This window comes from Phoenix dactylifera, chromosome 11 (assembly GCF_009389715.1).
Source record: "Phoenix dactylifera cultivar Barhee BC4 chromosome 11, palm_55x_up_171113_PBpolish2nd_filt_p, whole genome shotgun sequence".
Taxonomy (NCBI): domain Eukaryota; kingdom Viridiplantae; phylum Streptophyta; class Magnoliopsida; order Arecales; family Arecaceae; genus Phoenix; species Phoenix dactylifera.
The window spans coordinates 27,461,308-27,468,481 of NC_052402.1; positions in this window are offsets into that span (position 1 = coordinate 27,461,308).

Here is a 7,174-nt window from a genome sequence, read left to right on the forward strand (position 1 = left end):
ATATTAAAATTTAAGATTTTGTATACATATATTGTGATGAATTTTAAAAGAAGAATGTGATTTTTGGATATTAGGTTTTGCGAGGGATTTGCGGAATTAATTGGATTTGTTGTGGATCACGTTCTCAAAGTAAGTAATGTAATCTTTTTCAAGATTTATTGGCAAGTTATAAATATTTTCTTGAGTCGAGTTATTCTTGATTTACAAATTCGATGCATGGTGTTATATGTCTATTTTTAGAATATTGTATAATTTCGATTGAATGTATTTGCTTTCGTTTGGGATTATGTTTGATTGATTCGATATCATATTTTCGGTTTAGAACCTTGAACGTAATGCAAGAAAAGATAATAATAACTCGTAATAGATTCGGACTCGCAGTCGGGCTATGCTGAGGACCCTGCCAATGGGGGCTAATACATTGGTATCGCAAGATTAGTCGGTGATATGACCCTACCACAGAAAACATGTGGTCTTAGTTCCTGGCTGTTGAGTTGAATATAATAAATTGAAAGAAATTAAGATATGAATGATATTTGGTTTAATACTGCATGTTTTCATAACTGAAATATGAAATAGAGAACTAATTGAACTTCGACCTGGCTATGTTAAGGATCCCGCCAATGGGGACAGATACATTGACAATTGACTGTCCTGAAGGACTCACCGCAAGAAGATTAGTCGGTGTTGATGACCCTACCACTAGAAATATATGGTCATAGTCCAGGATCGACAACATGAATCGAATATGCGAAATAATCTCGAAACCGTGAAAAAAATCTTAAAAATTTAAGAAATATTTGACTTGTACCTTGGAACTGCATATATATTTATTTTCTACATATTATTGACTGATTTATCTAGCTAGAGTGTTCATTACTTACTGGGGCTGTTTTGCTCATTATACAATTTCTTGTTATTTTACATATTTCGAGAACTAGTCTATTGAGGTTCCAAAATGGGAGAGCGACTAGAAGGATTGTGGCACAAGCTATCTTAGATTAGGGTTATTTAAGTTGAACTGTTATCTTGGACATTCATTAAGATTGTTGGACATTGCAAGGTTTTGTTATTTTAAGAATTAAGTTTGCATGTTGGTAAATTATTGTTCCGCTGCGTATTTAGAACTGTGAGACTTTATGACTTGAGTTAGTCAATGGAATAAGATTGCATTTATTTAGCTGAATTATTTTGGATTTATATAATTGAGATGTTGGTTAAGATGCTTTGCATGCTCGTGGGAAGAGTTTCCTATGGGTGTACAGCGGTTGGCGCATTCCCCCGGCTCGCGATTTCGGGCCGGGGGCATGACAATATTAATATTTGGATAGGTTGACTACTCTTTTATTTAGGGATAATTCCAACAAGTTAACTTCTATTGCATATGACTCTTCTTTATTTGGACTCTATTTGCATATGAACATTTGTTTGATCAATTTTATAAGCAATACATAATAGTGATAATTATTTTAGGATACAGTCATATCCAATGGTATTCATAGTCCATGGTTCCTTGCTCAACCGCCTTTTGTAAAAGAAACAACCATACATAATCATATGTATTTTATACGACTCATTGTATGGGTCCAGTTCGTATCTTTAGACATGACTTTCAAAAATTTTATATTTAGTTAAATAGTTAGCTATCATTTTACTTTTGGATCCGTTTAGCATATCTTCAGACATGTCTTTTAAAAATTTTATATTTATAATTTCACAACCATAATTTGATCAAGGTTTGAAAGATAAAAATTGATGAATCGAATTTGAATTGATTTTAATGATTAGGTAGATAATTTTTAAGTTTTGCATAGATTGATGGTGCAGAGCATAGTCATATTTAGTTCGATCTTACTGATTTTACTGATTTATATGCAGAGCATATAAAGTCATATTTTAAGACGCAGAGCATATAATATTGACGTTTCTTTGGGTTAAACCTTCAGTTTTTGGCAACTCTTTTCCAAAATGCGCAAATCATACAATTGTTTGAAACCTGATCAACATATTTTAGAGAGTCTATTTTAGGACATATTAATCGTCACCACTACAGCGTTGATCAACTTAGAATTTTCAAAGAAAATGTTCATGCTTGATGAAAATCAGGCTTAAATAAGCTAATATTCAAAACTTTATATGGCTCCTAAATAAAAATCCCTAAAGAAAAGTTTAATTTTTAAGTAGTCCATCCCTATCACAAAGTTTCACATAGCTGGCTTCACAATATTTGTAATCATGCTTTAAACTTCCGTAAATTTGTAAAACTTAATGGATTGGATTTAATATGGGTTCAGTTTGATGGCAGTTCAAACACAGAGCAAAAAATATATGAAATATATATACCTACTTGGATTCAGCTAGCTCTTACTTGACTTAACGACTAATCATCTTCTTCCCATTCTAATGATTAGGAAGGAAGGGGATGAAGTGGTGGCATGGATAAGCTTCAAATCAATCCAACTACTAGTTGCTGCCATTGCTCGATGACCATCTACTAAAAGTCCGTAAGTATCTTAATGGCTACTTGTTAACTAGTTTGGAGACTCTTAGTGAAGAACCAAGCTTTCTTCTTTTTTCTCTATTAGAATAATTTCAAAGCCAATATTGACCTACAGTCTGCATACCTGCTTCCACCAACCACAATTGCCAACCCATCCAGCAACTATAAGGTCAGTTTGAAAGCTAAAAAAAATTCATTTTCTCTTCTATTCTTGTTTAATAAATTAACTATCTCAAAGTTTTATTCAATAGAACAATGATTAACATGGATTGAATTTGGGAATTCAAACCTATTATTATTTGGAAAAGATGATTCCATCCAAATATGGATTTAACAAAGCAGATAGATTTATCTACCATTATAAAATAATGATTTTATTAATCCTAAAATAATAGAGAAAGCTTGGTAGCTTTCTTCTTTTTCTGTATTAGATCAATTTTAAATACGAGTTGACCTACTGGCTGCATACCTGTTGCAGCCAACCACAATTGTTTTGATAATTAGTTGTCAACCCGTCCAACAACTACAAAGCTAGTTTGAAAGCTAAAAAATCTTCATCTTCTCTTCTCTTCTTGTTTAATAAATTAATCATCTCAAAGTTTGATTCAATCTAACAATGATTAACACGGATTGAATCTAGGAATTCAAACCTATTATTATCTGGAAAAGATGATTCCATCCAAATGTGGATTTAACAAAGAAGACAATTTTATCTACATTATAAAATAAGGCTATATTAATCCTAAAATAATAGAGAAAGCATGATAGATCTTTAATAACCCAAAAAAGATTATTTACTCAATTGATTAGTGAAAATTAACTCGAATTGTAAGATCATATATTAACATGGATTTGATCATGAAGAGAAGAGAGGATTTGAACCTTCACAAAATTAGGATAATTATTTTAATCCAAAAATTAGAAAATAAACTCTTTAGGCCCATGCATTACCATGAACTAATCTTCTCTTGATTCCACATATTTGAAAAATTGTGTTGCCAAAATTGATCACAATAATACATAGGACAATGAGATAAGTTTTATTATAGCATACCTATTAGTCGCTAATTGATCTTATTGATTCTGAATCTTTCAAGAAAACAATGGCCAAGCCCTTCTATTCCCTCAAACTTCTAACTTGATTTAGACTAATTTTAGGATTTTACAATTATGAGAAGAGGGGGGACCTGAACCTAGTATAGGATTCTAATTGTATTATTAACTATATTTTAGGCTTAAATTTCTATAATGGTTGGTTAGACTTATGGGTCTTAATAAGTCAATATTTCTTAATAAACCTAGCTTAATTTGCTGTACCTTATAAATGCACCCTACAATCCAAGTTTTATAAAATATGAGTTGTTGCTACGAGGGATTACAATGGGTTGAGTATACTATTAGCCATACCTACCTCACACTTGCCTCGGAATGGGGCGGTGTGAGTAGAGTTAGATAGGATAGGTTGAATGGATCAGATCAAATAAAGCAATAAAATATTTTTTTCATACAAATCAAGCAAATAATAAAGAATAATAAAATAAATCTTAGTACCTTCCATAATATTAAATAAAATAAGAGTCGAAGACGTAGAACGTAACAAACCAAAATTTTAATATCATAATAAAAGAATAGTGATTTTTAAGAAGTCAAAAATTTCCCAAGCTAAGAAATGTAATCGACTAAAGAAATGAACAACTAAGCATATGGCATGTAACCTTTTCCATGCTCAATCTTTGTCATAAGTAGAATGACTAAGGCAAAGGATGAAAAGAAAATTTGTGAAGAGGTATATATATCTAGGTCAGGTTCCAAGAGACAATTCTTATTTGATATAGATATTTGCGCAATTAGGTCTGTATCCGCTACGGGTCGAGTAAAACTCGCTCTATTAGGATCAGGTCGGATTAGGTATACAATAAGGTAGACTAAATTTTTACGTCTATATGCCAATCACATAGAGTAACATTTGCAATACTTGAATGTTGTGTAGGTTTTGGAGCTGTCTTGCATGTGTTAAAATTTAGATATTATGAGAAAGGTAGGAAGAATATAGAGGAATAAAAACCAAGGACTTCTCTTTAGTTCTCTCTCATCACCCCATTCGGTGCAAGTTTGGGGGAGATAAGAGGCAAAGCAATGCCTTGAGGATAGGAGGAAAGCAAGCACATAGCTAGTAATTCATAAAGGTCCTATACTTTGGGGCTCAACAATTTTCCAATCTTTTGAGTCGTAGCTCTAGATTCGGATGGCTTCATAAATTTTTAAATCTTTTTTCTTTTAATACCTTCATTGTTATGATATATTAAGAACCTTTTCTACTGCATTCCACAAAAAAAAAGAATATTTTGATTGCTACATTATTGTGTTGTAGATCTTTTTTTCTTTGCAAAGCCCCAAAATAGCCATTGTCTTTTATTGCAAATTCTCAGAGTGATGCCTCAAAGTAAATACAAATAGATATTGATATAAAATGCAAAGTATAAAATAGTAAGAGGTATTAAAAGCTTAATATCATGCAGCTAGAAAATTGATGCTCATAGGTATTTGCAATTTCTTTTTATGATCAATCTTTCCTCTCTCTCTCTCTCTCACCCTCCTAGTTGAAGGCTTTGATTGAAAGAACAAGGCCCCCACCAACTCCTTCAATCAAGTTGATAACTAACTTTCTTAATGTTTTGGCATATAAGAGGAGACTATATTTTCTTATATGAATGCCAATAATCATGCTTTAAAAGATTACAAGTGGTATTTAGTTATTTAAGGGCCTTTCACATTGGAGATTCCCTTTTTTAAATAAAAGGATAGGAGAAATCTTGGCCAAAATCTGGATGAGAATTGGCTGAACCCCTTCTCTAAGTTGATTTTATTAAGTAGACTTATTATGGTTGTATGTTCAATCTACCAAATATTATCTAACATGACAAAATTCTTATGGCCAAATTGGATTCTCTCTTGATATGTTCCTCAAAAAATCTGATTCAAGTTGATTTCCCCCAATTGATGAAGAGATCTTCATAGACTTGAGCACAATTTTGCAAAAAAAAATCCATTTGTTTCTCGAGAAGACAAGGCAAACATGCTCAATATCATTTGCTTCAAAAGTTGCTTGAACTTCTTATTGCATGAAGAAAACCTCCCCTTTGATTGGTCTTTATCATGACTCCTAAATTGTCTTAAAATTACCAATAATAAGATAAATGCATTTTGACTCTATGTTTTTAGCATTAGCTTTGACCATTATCATCATTTCATCCAAATATTCTTGATCTAGACTTCAATTGTCATGACTTGGATTGCTTGAAAAAGATCTTTTAAAATTGGATCAAATTGAAGTGATTTGATTTCCTACTATGGATCTTTTAAAGAAATAGCTTAGCAAAGCTTTCTTTTTGTTGTTTCTCTTAGTGGTTGAGCTATAGATGTGGAGTGAGTACTATTGGTTATCCTTCCACTTCACCAATATTGAATCCTATTTACTTAGTCGTAGTAGAAGTCTTTTGGTTAGATAGTAATATTCATCTAATATGAGAAAAAAATGAATATAATAAAATCAAGAGAAAAGTTTGGAACCAATGTTGAAAAATCTAATCTTAACATTTTTCATGAAATAACATGAAAAATCTATTTCTATGAAGATCAAATTTAATCAATGAAAATAAATAAACAAAATTAGAGAACGAAAGAAGGATGGTTTTTGGTCAAGATGTGATTAGATGATGCCTACATCTTGATTATATCACTTGTGTGAGTATAGTAGTGAAGTCTTTTCCTAGATATAATAACTTTAATAGCTAAAATCCTTCCATTACATGATTGATCATGCACACAAACTTGTCGATCTTAATCATTCAATTTGTTAAGAATGACAAAAATGATACAAGAGTATCATTCGCAAGTTGGGGTTTCTTACTCAAAGATAAAAAAATAATATGTTTTCATGGGATAATCAAATCTCTCAATATGGATTTTCAAAATAAGCATCCAATTATTTGTTATCAAAGAGAGTAACTCCTTGATAAGAAAAAAAAGGGCTGCAACTCTTTCCATTAGACAACCAACATCTAGAAATAAATAAAAATATTAAAAAAATAAAAATAGAAAGGTACTACAAATTGAAGTGCAAAAAAACATTAAAACAGAAATGAGATAAAGGATAAATAAAATATCTATCAAATTCAAAATACATGCATGTGTAGGGTTGGATCAAATTTGGGGTAGGCTAAAAATCCTAAACTCATATTTGACCCATTTCGAATCAGACTTAGGAAAGTAAATCCATAGGGACTTATATCCAACATGCAAACTCATTCATATGATTTCACCTATTCAATTATATATTTCTAAAAGTAAAAACAAACAAGGATTGGAATAGGGGATTGAGCATCCAAATAATACACGTGCGTGTATAAAAGAGATATACATAAACTTGAAGTAAAAAATCCTAAAATCATATTTGACCCGTTTAGAAACTTAGGAAAGTAAATTCATATAGACTTATATCCAATATGCAAACTCATTTATATGATTTCACCTATTCAATAGACAAGGATCAGGAATAGAGGATCATAGATTGAGCATCCTAATAATACACGTGTGTATGATATATATATATATATATATATATATATATATATATATATATATGAAATTAAAGTAAAAAAATCATGATAAATC